Here is a 15,142-nt window from a genome sequence, read left to right on the forward strand (position 1 = left end):
TCCACCATAAAATTTTTAGAATTGTTGGTCCAGCCAATAAGTACAGTTTATTATTCAAAGTCTCCCCTATTTTGCTATTTGATAGCTTCGACCTTTCTTCACTAAAATTTATGTATCTAATAGTACGAGACTCGGATAATGTTTACGTTTATTTTTATTAAAAGTACACTCATCAAAGATTCTAAGAATATAAATTATAACCCATAATTAGTTTTCTAAAACTTTTAACAACTTTTCCAAGTCAGAACAGGGGATCTCAAATTCATTCTGACACTATCTCACAAAAATTAGAATATCACATAGTATACAACTCTTTTGCTCCCCCTGTTTCTTTTAGATGAAAATAGACTCATTAAGATTTAATTCTATAATTTATTTGAAATTTAATTAAACTTACACAATTTTTGGTAAATTTTCAAAGTCACACAACTACTGCTGTACAACATTGTTTTACTACTAAAATTCACTCTTATATAATTTCACTTAATCCATTTTGTCTTATCGAAGTTCAATCAAATATCGAGCATATTGCTCAAAATTTTCTTAAACATATACCTACACTTATTCATCATATAATCATGTTCACATGTATTTTTACTTAATCGATTTTCCCGTTGAACTCTTCGGAATAATAACTGATACTTAGTTGCCTGCACATATTTTCACACTTGTAGCCAAAGCTATCTGGTACGCATAGTAGCCTACACTTAGTACTACACATGCGACCAATTATCCGGTACATGTAGTAGCCTGTACTTAGTACTACTCACGTGACCTAACCATCTGATACACGTAGTAGCCTGCACTTAGTACTACACACGTGATCAAAGTTATCGGGTACGCATAGTAGCCTGCACTTAGTACTACACATGCGACCAATTATCCGGTACACATAGTAGCCTACACTTAGTACTACACACATGACCTCACAATAGATCATTCGTATCGTTCCTATTGCGAAGGCTCAATGGGGAAATTCCTCACTGTCCAACATGTTACAATTTATTCATAGTCCTTTTTCAATTTGTAATTTACAACAAATAATCATTCTATAGGCAGCCACGTTTCATATGATAACAAAATATAATAAAATAAAAAGAACCGATAAATTATTTATGTACAAACTTACCTCGGATCCAGAAATGGCAATTTACCAATCTAATCCATAACCTTGTATTTTTTCGATTTAAGCCCAAATCTCGATTTCATTGATTATTAAGCTTGGAAGCTTGGCCAAACCCTAACCATGGCTGCTCTTGGTGCATTCTACTGTAACAAGAAGAAAGGGACACATTTGGGGTTTAAAATTTATCTTTTAATTCATTTTACCCCTAAATGACCAAAATGCCCTTTTTACTATTCTTTCAAATTTTACCCAACCAAGGCCATTTTTGTCCAACAAGTTATACAATGGTTTAATTATCATTTAAGGACCTCCCATTTAAAATTTCATGACAATTAGACACCTCTAACATATAAAACTCAACTTTTGCACTTTTTACAATTTAGTCCTTTTTACTAAATTGAATGCCTAAACGTCGAAATTTTCGAACGAAATTTTCACAAAGTCATTCCGTGAAATCGTAGACCATAAAAATATAATAAAAATGAAATTTTCCTCATCGAATTTATGGTCCCGAGACCACTATTCCGACTAAGCCCAAAATCAGGATATTATACACTAGCTCTCACATATCCGTGCCGATGCCATGTCTCAGACATGGTCTTACACTGACACATCTCGTAGCCGATGCATGTCCCAAACATGTCTTACACTAGCTCCCGTCTCAATGTTGATGCCATGTCCTAGACATGGTCTTACACAGGCTCTCATAATGTGGCCGATGCATGTCCTAGACATGTCTTACACTGGCACACAAATAACTCGAATGTCATGGCATGAATATCCGAATTGTTTCTTAAGTTTCAAACGGGAATACTACTATCTCAACATTCATCAAACATAATCATTTCCACAACCAAGAAATTCATTCTATATCAATTTAAACACATATAATAACAATGTAGTCGTATTATTTACATACAACTTACTCGTTTCAATGGAATATCATATTCCATCAAATCTCCAAGCATTCAATCAACACATAAATGTTATTTACATTTGACATCACTTTCTCATATACAATATCATCAACCTAAACTTTAATACAATCATGGTAAGATAAACTTTCAAGTATAATAACAATGGCATAAATATCATGCTCATTTAATCACACGGTCTTACCTCAAATGCAATTTCGGCTAATTATTCTCTTTTTGTCTTTAACAACGCACTTTCTCGATTTAAGCCCAAATCTTGATTTTCTTGATCTAACATGATGAAATTCACTCATTTAATCACTAAATAAATTTGGACAATCAAAATTCACATTTTTGGCAAAATGACCATTTTGCCCCTTAGGCCCAGAAATTGATTTTTATCGAATTTCATTATTAGCCAAGCCAAACTGATCAATTATTACTCTTATGAAAACCCCAAATTTCCATTATTTCACACAATTACAACCTATTTTATAACTTTTACAAAATGGCCTTTTTAGGTGTTTTCCATGAAAATCCTTTCACAAAAGTTGTTTATTACACAATCAAGACTCATTTTCTTCCATAAAAATTCAGCAAACAACATAAATCTTTTCATAACAAATCCCTATACTATCAACCATTTCACAAAATAGTCCCCCCATTAGCTAGTTCATGCTTCAAGGGTTCCAAAAGTACAAAATTTATCAAAAATAGGCATCTAAATCACTTACTTGTAAGGGATATAAGTTCCTGAAATTTATGAGCTTTCAAAACCCCCACTTTGCTGGTATTTTCGGTGGGGAAGAAGGAAGATGAAAAGATGACAACAATTTTTTTCTTTTTGTTTTATTTTATTACCAAATAAGTCACCTAATGCACACCAACTTTGACTTTTTAACCTTTTTTTTGTCTCCTTGATCATCCACTAACATATTTATGGTCTATTTACTCAATAAAGACCCTAATTTAATGTTCTATAGCTATTTGACACCTTTAGCTAGCAAAACAAAACTTTTGCCCTTTACGCGATTTAGTTTTTTTTTGCAATTAAAGCATGAAATCGCTAAAATTATTTCACCAAAACTTTCATGCACTCATATAATCATGCTATAACACATAAAATATCATTAAAAATAATTTCACTGGCCTCGAAATAGTCGTTCCAAAACTATTGTTCCAACTAGGCCCAAAATCGGGCTGTTACAATATGCATTATTATTTTCAACCTATCAAAATTCAACATTTGACTGGAACATGATAACTTTTCCATATCACACAACTTAAAACTATTTCATTATGTATATATATAATCTCACACATAACAACACAATCATACAATTCAATTCAAGCATATTAACATACATTTTTAAGTTACACGAACTTACCTTGAAAATTGTTCGTTTTTGAATTTCAACTAATTTGAAACCTTTTGCTTTTCTCGATCTAGTTCCGAGTTGGTCTTTTCGGATCTATATGGATAAATTTAGCTATTAATCTATCACATTTCATAAACATTAGAAATCTATTGTATTCTAGGAAAAAAAATACTATTTTGCCTCTATCCTTTTCAAAAATTTCGATTTCGTCCCTAGGCTCAAAAAATGAAATTCATGAAATTTAACCCTCTTTCCAAGCCTAGCCAATTTTATAAACAACATTTACAGCACACATTTTTCACAAATTTCAAAATATTCCCTAGGTTTTTACCATTTTTCATTTTAGTCCCTAAATTAAGTTTGGTAAGTTGTCCTCCTCTCTCCTAGGGTTTCCATAGAAATTTTGGGGAAGATGATATGAAATTAGATGAATATTTCTTTTTATTTAATTTCCATCTTTTAATTTTAGTGATTTCCAATTTAGTCCCTTGCCATTTTAAATTTTTCCATGGATGAGTCATTAAAATATCTACTAACTACACTTCAATGGTCTAATTACCATATAAGGGCCTTAAGTTTTGAATTTCATAGCTATTTGATACCTATAGCTACTAGAACCCAACTTTTTCATTTTATACAATTTAGTCCTTTACCTAATTAACCAAACAATCGATAAAATTTTTATATCAAAATTTTCATGTGACCTTTCTATCAAGATGCCAACCATAAAATAAAAAAAATTCTTTTTTTTAACTCGGATTTGTGATCTCGAAACCACTGTTCCTACTTCACTGAAATTGGGCTGTTACAAATAACTGTTCATTTTCTACCATAAATTTCAAAATTTTAGCATATTCATCCATGACCCAAATTTCATACCTTGATAACTTTTCAAATAAATCCCCTAAATAGAACGATTAGGCTATCCCGATTCAAAAAATATAGAAATTACTAAAAACGGGACTTGATTTCATACCTTATTAAGCTTGAAAAGTTTTCTTCCTCTCTCCTAGGGTTTCCATAGAAAAATTGGGGAAAATGATATGAAAATAGATGATTTTTTCTTTTTAATTAATTATCATCTATTAATTTTATTGATTTTTAATTTATTCCCTACCATTTTCTAATTTTTCCATGGATGAGTCATTAAAATATCTACTAACTACTCTTCAATGGTTTAATTACCATATAAGGACCCTAAGTTTTGAATTCTATAGCTATTTGATACCTATAGCTACTAGAACCCAACTTTTGCATTTTATACAATTTAGTCCTTTCCTTAATTAAACACACAATCAGTAAAATTTTCGTACCAAAATTTTCATGTGACATTCCTATCAAGATGCCAACCATAAAATAAAACAAAATTATTTTTGTTTTTAACTCGGATTTGTGATCTAGAAACCACTGTTCCTACTTCATAGAAATTGGGCTGTTACAAATAACTGTTCATTTTCTACCATAAATTTCAAAATTTTAGCATATTCATCCATGACCCAAATTTCATACCTTGATAACTTTTCAAATAAATCCCCTAAATAGAAAGATTAGGCTATCCCGATTCAAAAAATATAGAAATTACTAAAAACGGGACTTGATTTCATACCTTATTAAGCTTGAAAAGTTTTCTTCCTCTCTCTTAGGGTTTCCATAGAAAAATTGGGGAAGATGATATGATAATAGATGATTTTTTCTTTTTAATTAATTATCATCTATTAATTTTATTTATTTTCAATTTAGTCCCTACCCTTTTCTAATTTTTCCATGGATGAGTCATTAAAATATCTACTAACTACTCTTCAATAGTCTAACTACCATAAAAGGACCTTAAGTTTTAAATTTCATAGCTATTTGATACCTATAGCTACTAGAACCCAACTTATGCATTTTATACAATTTAGTCTTTTCCTTAATTAAATACACAATCGGTAAAAATTTCATACCAAAATTTTCATGTGACCTTCCTATCATGATGCCAACCATAAAATAAAATAAAATAATTTTTTTATTTTTGGTTCGGATTTGTGGTCCCGAAACCATTTTTTTGACCTCACCGAAAATGGGTTGTTACAACTCTCCCCCTCTAAGAAATTTTCGTCCTTGAAAATTCTTACCAGAAAAGAGGTTAGGGTATTATTTTCTCATGGTATGACCAGGCTCCCAGGTAGCTTTCTCTAATCCATGTCGTTGCCAGATAACTTTTACCAATGCCACCATTTCATTTCTTAGCTCTTTCGTCTCATATGCCAGTATTTTAATTGGTTCCTCTTTGTAAGTCATATCAAGCTGAATCTCAATTTCTATTGGAGTAATAACGTGTAAAGGATCCGATCGTTATCGTCGTAGCATGGACACATGAAACACATTATGAATTCTATCAAGCTCCAGTGGTGATGCTAACCGATATGCAACAGGCATGATTCTTTCAATGATCTCATATGGCCCGATAAACTGTGGACTCAGTTTTTCTTTACGGCCGAATCGGAGAACTTTCTTCCAAGGTGACACTTTCAAGAATACTTTATCACCAACCTGAAATTCTATCTCTTTCCACTTTAAATCGGCATAAGACTTTTGACGGTCTGAGGCCGCTTTTAAACTGTCTCGAATTATCTTCACCTTTTATTCAGTTTCCCGGATCAAGTCAACTTCGTATATCTTTTTCACTTAACTCTATCTAATACAATGGATTTCTACATTTACGACCATATAAGGCCTCATACGGTGCCATTCTAATGCTGGACTGATAACTGTTATTGTAAGCAAATTCAATCAAAGGCAAGTATTTTTCACAATTACCTCCAAATTCAAGTATACAACACCGAAGCATGTCTTCTAAAATCTGTATCACACGCTCAAATTGTCCATTTGTTTGAGGATGGAATATAGTACTAAAGTGTAAATGAGTGCCTAGAGCTTCTTGCAACTTACTCCAAAATCAGGATGTAAACCGAAGATCTCTATCTAAAATAATGGAGATTGGCACTCCGTGTAGCCTTACGATCTTAGAGACATATAATTTAGGCAATCTATCCAATGAAAAATCCATACATACCAGAATAAAATGTACAGACTTCGTTAAACGATGGACAATTACCCAGACGACATCTTTCTTTTTCGGTGATAAAGGTAATCCTGTTACAAAGTCCATGGTAACTCTTTCCCATTTCCATTCTGGTATTGTAATTGGTGCAATAATCTCAAAGGTAATTGGTGTTCAGTCTTCACTTGTTGACATATCTAACACTTCTGTACAAATTCAGAAATATCCCGTTTTATTCTCGGCCACCAGTACATCTTTTTCAAATCGCCATACATCTTATTACTACCAGGATGGATAAACATGTTACCATTATGAGCTTCATTCAAAATCTTCTCTACTAGTTCTAAACTTTTCAAATACACATACTCTGCCTCTGAATAATAAACAACCATCAGGCCCGAGCTAAAATTCTAAGTCAGGCGTCGATTCACTTTGTATTCATTTTGTTTGCAAGTTACTATCATTTTTCTGAGCTTCAGATATCTATTGGAAAAATGTCGGTCTAACTTTTAACTTAGCTATTATTGAACCATCATCAGATAAAAACAACTAGGTGTTCAATGCCCGTAAGACAAATAAGGATTTTCAGCTCAAGGCATCCACCACTACATTAGCTTTCCCCGGATGGTAATCAATAACAAGATCATAATCTTTCAATAATTCCAACCACTTACGCTGTCTCAAATTTAGATATTTCTGTGTCATTAAATACTTCAGACTTTTGTGATTCGTAAAGATGTGAAATTTTTCACCAAAAAGATAATGCCGCCATATTTTCAATGCAAAAATAATAGCTGCTAATTCAAGATCATGTACAGGGTAATTTCATTCATGCGGTTTTAGCTGCCTAGATGCATAAGCCACTACTTTAACATCTTGCATTAATACACATCCTAAACCATTCAATGAGGCATCGTTGTAAACTATAAATTCCTTACCTGATTCAGGTTGGACTAATAGGGGTTCTTCCGTCAATAAAACTTTCAATCTATCAAAACTCTGTTGGCACTTATCAGTCCACTTGAATTTCACTTCTTTTTGCAAAAATCAAGTTATCAGAGAAGCTATCATTGAAAACCCTTTGACAAATCTCCGATAATATCCTGCTAGTCCCAGAAAACTTCTGACTTCTAAAACATTTTTCAGTGGCTTCCAACTTACAATAGCTGAAATTTTGTTTGAATCTACCTGAATACCCTCTGCAGATGCAACATGTCCAAGGAAACTAACTTCTCGTAGCCAGAATTCACATTTACTAAATTTAGCATACAGCTGTTTCTCAAGCAGAGTTTTCAATACAATTCTCAAATGCTCAGCATACTCATTCACATCCCGAGAGTAAACCAAAATATCATCAATAAAAACAACCACGAACCTGTCCAGGTATAGTCTGAAAATTCTGTTCATTAAATCCATAAATACCACTGGGGCATTAGTTAATTCGAATGGCATCACTAAAAACTCATAGTGCCCATATCTAGCTCTGAAAGCTATCTTTGGTACATCTGAGTCCTTTACCCGTAGCTGATAGTAGCCAGATCGTCGATCAATTTTTGAAAATACAGTGGCAACTTTTAATTTATCAAACAAGTCATTTATATGAGGCAATGGGTACTTATTCTTTACTGTGAATTTATTAAGCTGTCTGTAATTAATGCATAATCTCAATGATCCATCTTTCTACTTTACAAACAATACTAGTGCACCCCATGGTGAAAAGCTGGGTCGGGCAAACCCTTTATCAATCAACTCTTGCAACTGTACCTTCAGCTCTTTCAATTACGTAGGAGCCATTCTATATGGTGGTATAGATATCGGCGTTGTCCCTAGCTGGAGGTCTATATAAAATTCCATCTCTCTAGTTGGAGGTAAACTAGGTAGTTCTTTTGGAAATACCTCAGGAAACTCATAAACAACCGGCACCGACTGGATTTTCAACTCTATTACTTTGGCATCCAATACAATAGCAAGATAAGCCTCATACCCCTTTTAATATATCTTTGTGTTAATATTGCTAAAATCACATTATACAACCCATCCAGTTTCTCAGATTCAACCCGGAGTAACTCACCATTCTGACACTTCAATACAATGTATTTATGCTTACAATTTACCACTACATCATGTTGGGTTAACTAATCTATTCCCAATATTACATCAAATTCATCAAAGGGTAACAACATCAAATTAGCCGAAAAACAATAACCCTCTATCATCAATGGGCAACTTTTACAAATTTTATCCACCATAACATGCTGACCCAAAGGGTTTGAAAATTTAACCACAAATTTGATGAATTCAACAATCATATTTTTTACAGACATAAATTTTGTTCTTATATATGAGTGCATGGAACTAGGATCAATCAAAGCAATAATATCAGAATCAAGTAGAGAGAATGTACCAGTGATAACATTTAGTGTCGAAGTATCTTCCCTTGCATGTATTGCTTATGTTCTTGCTGGTGCCCGAGCCTTAGATTTAGCTGTTGAATCTTTTGCAGCACTACGACTACCACCAACATCTCCAGAATACCGTGGTGGTCTACCCCTCGAGACAGGATTACTCGGCTTCGGGGTCTATTCAATGTCTTTCTCAACTCTTTCCAGGAAATCCTTAATAAAATGGTCGAGAAAACCACACTTAAAGCAAGCCTCACTTCTCATTTGGCACTCTTCGAAATGCAATTTGTTATAGACATTGTATCATGATTTGGGGTTTCCAACACTCCCAACACTAGTTGTTAAGGGAGACGAAGACCTCGGGTTAGTGCGTTTAGAACTTCGTTTCTTTCCTGAATACTCCCTTGAGGTAGAAAAATGCTCATGATAATTCTTGGTTTTCTTTGAAGCAGATGATTGCGTCTTGTTCATAAATCTTTTGCTCGTAACCCGAGCTTCCCTTTCTGCTTGCCTCTTTTCTTTGCTTAATTCCTCGGCCTTATGTGTTCGTTCAACCAACTCCATGAATTCTCTTAATTCTAGAATTCTAATTAACAACTTGATATCTTTGTTTAGCCTTTCTTCAAATCGTTTGCACATTTCAGCTTCAATCTAAACCTATTCACTAGCATACTTGCTCAATCTAACAAATCCTCGTTCATACTTGGACACTGTTATATTTCCCGGTTTGAGCTCTAGAAATTATTACTTTTTCTGGGCCAGGAATCTTTAACTAATATACTTCTTTTTAAACTCTGTTTGGAAAAATTCTCTTGTAATATTTTCCCTTGGTACCACAGAAGATATTAACATACATTTTTAAGTTACACGAACTTACTTTGAAATGATTCGTATTTGAATTTCAACTAATTCGAAACCTTTTACTTTCTTTGATGTAGTTCCGTGGTTGGTCTTTCCAGATCTATATGGGTAAATTTAACTATTAATCTATCACATTTCATATACATTTGCATCCTATTACATCTTAGGCAAAATTACCATTTTGCCCCTATCTTTTTCCAAAATTTCAATTTCATCCCTAGGCTCAGACAATGAAATTCATGAAATTTAACCATCTTTCCAAGACTAGCCAAAATTTATATACTACATTTACAGCACATACATTTCAAAAACTTCAGAATTTTCCATGGGTTTTACCACTTTTTCATTTTAGTCCCTAAATAAAGTTTTCATCAAAAATTGCTTTGTAAAAGTTGTTTATCTATAGATAACTTTTCATTTTCTACCATAAATTTCAAAATTTTATTATATTCATCCATGACCCAAATTTCATACCTTGATAACTTTTCAAATAAATCCCCTAAATAGAAAGATTAGGCTATCCCGATTCTAAAAATATAGAAATTACTAAAAACGAGACTTGATTTCATACCTTATTAAGCTTGAAAAGTTTTATTCCTCTCTCCTAGGGTTTCCATAGAAAAATTGGGGAAGATGATATGAAAATAGATAATTTTTTTAATTAATTATCATCTATTAATTTTATTAATTTCCAATTTAGTCCCTACCCTTTTCTAATTTTTCCATGGATGAGTCATTATAATATCTACTAACTACTATCCAATGGTCTAATTACCATATAAGGACCCTAATTTTGAAATCCATAGCTATTTGAGACCTATAGCTACTAGAACCCAACTTTTGCATTTTATGCAATTTAGTCCTTTCCTTAATTAAACACACAATCGGTAAAATTTTAGTACCAAAATTTTCATGTGACCTTCCTATCATGATGCCAACCATAAAATAAAATAAAATAATTTTTTTATTTTTGGCTCGAATTTGTGGTCCTGAAACCACTGTTTCGACCTCACCGAAAATGGGTTGTTAAAGCAAGAGTTGTAACAGTCCATTTTTAGTCAAATTGAAACAGTGGTTTGGAAACAACAAATCCGAGGTCAAAACATTTATTTTATTATTTTAATGTCTACAGCATGTTAGTTGTGTCGTATAAAATTTTCGTTAAGAAATTTTATCAATTGCTTGCTTAATTTGATAAAAATTACTAAATCGCGTAAACTGCAAAACTTGAGTTCTATTAGCCAAATGTGTCTAATAGCTATGGAACCTTAAAGTAGAGGTCCTTATGTGGTAATTAGCCCATTAATGAGTTAGTGGTTGATAATGGCTTGGTATTTTGTGTAATTATTAAATGTTTTAAAAGTTAACTTAGGAAATTAACAAATAAAGGTTAATTAAAAAAATTAAAACATCATCTTCCTAAACAAAACACACCACTGAAATTTCAAAGTAAAAGCATCCATGGGAGCTTGAACATTCGGCCTATCTTATTTGGAGTGCATGGTATGTATTTTTATTTCGTTTTTAAAGATTTCTATGTTTTTGGAGTCGTTGTAGCTTAATCTAACTAGCCCAGGGACTAATTTGTAAAAATATTAAAATTATAGGGTTTTACTATTGATGAATGTGTGTGTTTTGTTGTTTGATCGTGAAAATAAATGGTTGTTGTTAGATAAACAACATTTGTTAAGTGATTTTGAATGAAATTGCAAATTAGGTATTAAATTGAAAATTGTAATAAATTATGTTGTAAAAGTGTGAACATGTGAAATATATGGGCTACTCTAAGTATGTTTAATATTCGGTTAGGCTTGGGTAGGGATAAAATCGAATGAATTTTATTTTACGAGCCTAGGGACTAAATTGTAAAGAAGTTAAATGTTTAGGGGTAAAATAGTAATTTTTTCATAATATGAATTTTGGGTTAAATTGAATAGAATGATATTTAAATAAGATTTGGTTATATATGGATCAAGAAAAACAACGTTTGGATTAGATCGGGGGAAAATAAAACAATAGATTGATAACTCGATTCTCTTCGTATAAATTTGAGGTAAGTTCATATGTTAATAGGCATTAATATAATTGTGCTTTAAATACTTTATAATTGCATTATTGATGAATACAACTTTACGAAAATGTTCGACAAAGATTTGGCGATGTGTGAAATCCTGATTGAACCTTAGGAATAGATAGGATACAAATAACATGTCATTATGGGTTATTGTGTTTTAGGTGTTGGTCCATATGTTCTACCGGTGGCTGAGTTTTCTGGCATGTGTTGTGGTTACTCATCATCTTGTGTGAGTAGCACCGTGTAGCTACTTCTTGACTGTCAGCTTGTGTGAGCAAACTCGGTGATAGCTCAAGATAAGCATTTACATATGAGATATGAGATTGAGATGGTTTCGACCATGTATTGGCACTTAGGGTGCGAGATTCCTGAGTATCTGATATTATTCTAAATGGTTCAACGGGTATATTGATGATATAAAAGGGTAAAAGATTGAAACGTATCAGTGCAGGTATGTACGTAAACCATATAATCATTGAATCCATGGAATTTGTGAGTTTCATGATTTACTATGTGGATGAATATATGTTAACCTTGTGATTAAGTTGATTTGTAGTATATTATGTTTAGATTACTAAAATTGTGAATGACCTATACGAGCTTATTAAGCTTAATATCTTACTCTGTTTATTTTTTGGTGTTTTATAGCAATTTTGAAGCTTGCTCGGATTAGAGTTGTCGGAGATCTCATCACACTATCTAGCCGTTGTTTTGGTACTTTTAAACTTGTGTAGTTGGTTATATGGCATGTATAGGAGTTGTGGTTAATATGGTCTATATGTTTGTAATGTTAATAGCCAATTGATTTGGCTTGTAAATGATATATGTTTTTGGTTATGTGTTTAGCCATGTGACTTGGCTTATTTTGTATTCTTAATTATGTATATATATATATGTAAATGGCCTTTGATATTTGGTTTATAATTGCTATGTGATTGCCTTGTTGTGAATTGGCATTTTGAGTATAAAATGATTGAATTTGAGAATGTGCTATGCATGTTGATTTAGGCACAAAGTCTAATAGGTGAGTTTGATCATTTAGGTGATTTTGAATGTGAAATTGGTACAAATTTGAATGGCCATTTGGGATGCTTAAGAGCATTTTGGTTGTTGGTATTGGTAGTATATGATTTTGGGCTGAAATTGGTTAGTTATAAGTGCCTAGTTATGCATTGGTTGTTTGTGCATTATTGAACCAAAGTTGACAACATTCTAGGTGAGAAATGTCGCTTGAAACATAGCCTATTTTTGTCCACATTGGCATTTGTCTCAGCATTTGTCTCAGCCATGTGTGACACATGGCAAGGTGACACGACCGTGTGTCCCCTGGTACTTATTTTGAAACCAAGTCAGTAGCTTCACACGGCCTAGCACACGGGCATGTGACTTGGTCGTGTGGCATAAGTCAGTATACCCTCCAATTTTCACATGACCTGGCACACGGCTTGGTACAAAAGCATGTGAGGCCATTTCAAAAGGTACACGGGCTTGTGGTTGGCTGTGTGACCCAAGTTAGAGAGTTACACGGGGTAGGACACAGGCTGAGACACAGCCATGTGATCCCATTTCGAATGTCCACATGGCCTGTGACACAGGCGTGTCTTTGGTCATGTATCTGGCCACACGGGCATCTGTCCCCTATACTTTGAAAATTTTCTATGTTTTCCCAAAATTTCCCTGAGTTCTCGGTTTAGTCCTAAACCACTTCTAATGTTTGTTTTAGGCCTTGAGGGCTCGTATTAGGGATAATATGATTGATTGTGAATGACTTTTGTTTGGATATGAATAATGTATGAGAAATGTATGTTTGTTTAAGTAATAAGTCCGGTAATGCTCCATAACCCTATTCTGGCGATGGATACGGGTTAGGGGTGTTACAAGAGTGACTATTTACCACTTTGAACCTTGAACAATATTTATTGAACTCAATTGAATAGCTTTTCGCTAATTTTTATGATTTAGCCCATACACTTTCATTTCTAACTTATTGACTAAATTCATCAATTCAAACATCAATAAAACACTTTAACAGGCTGGTAAATGTAAATAAATAACATTTTATAACTCTATCGTCGAAATTGTGGTCCTTAAACCACTCTTCCGACACAATTATAAATCAAGTTGTTACAACTTCTTTAGAGGCTATTAATTCTACTCACATCGTCTTTATCCCTAAAATTGCACAGCCTAACAATTTCATGCATTTTTTACCTATAAGTCTATGTACAATTCTTTATAACATTGTATAAAAAAATAATTGCCAATCATTTTCAAAAAGTGTTGAATGTTTGTATAAATGAAGGACAAAGTTCTTTTGTTCCGAGGAGATTAATCACTAACAATGTTCTACTTGCCTACAAAATACTTCTCACTTTCAACTAAAGAAGAATAGGGAAAACATACTCTTTTTCGTTCAAACTCTATATGAGTAAAACTTATGATAGGGTCGAGTGGTCTTTTTTATGGGATATGATAATCAAGATGGGATTTTCCTTTTCTGGGTTGATTTCATTATGCACTATATTCCCATAGTTTCTTACTCAATTATTATTAATGGGGAAGCAAGCGAAATCTTTAAATCGACAAGAGATCTTAAGTAAGGAGATCCACTCAACCCCTACCTTTTTCTTTATTTGTAGTGAAGGTTCTTATAAGAATGGAAAAGGGTGAAGGAATAATGATTGGAGCAAAAGTATGCAAGCAAGGACCAGCGATTACTCATCTTTTGTTTACGGACGACTGCATTTGATTTAGAAAGGCTACTGCCAGAGGTGCTAATAATATGAAGGGTATATTCAAAAGAATATGAAGTTTTCTCAAGTCAATGAATCAATTTTGAGAAATCTCTTCTGTTCTTTAGTTTTAATATTTCAGATCAAGCAAGGATATCAAATTCTCAAATCTTGAATGTCTGTTATTCTTCAAGTCCGGAAAAATACGTTGGACTTCCGAATATGGAAAAGAAGGCTTTCTAGATATTGAAAGACAGGTGGTTAGTCGCATTAATAATTGTTGCACTCTCTCAAGGTGTTAAAAAGGTTTTCATTACAAATATTATGCAAGCCATCCCTACTTGATGTCATGCTTTTTATTGCCTAACTCTCTTTATGTTGAAATGGAGCGTATCATTAGCAGGATTTGGTGGCAGAAACACAAGGGCAAGAGGGGGATTCATTGGTGCGAATGGAGAAAACTATGTGACATTAAGGAAGATGATGGTTTGGGGTTTAAGAGTTTATTAAAATTCAGTTTAGCCCTTCTTGCCAAACAGGGTTGGCGATTGTTTAGTTCTCTAGATTGTTTATTGGTGCACACATTAAAGGCTAAATATTGTTTAGATTTC

The sequence above is a fragment of the Gossypium hirsutum genome, chromosome A03 (assembly GCF_007990345.1).
Source record: "Gossypium hirsutum isolate 1008001.06 chromosome A03, Gossypium_hirsutum_v2.1, whole genome shotgun sequence".
Taxonomy (NCBI): Eukaryota; Viridiplantae; Streptophyta; class Magnoliopsida; order Malvales; family Malvaceae; genus Gossypium; species Gossypium hirsutum.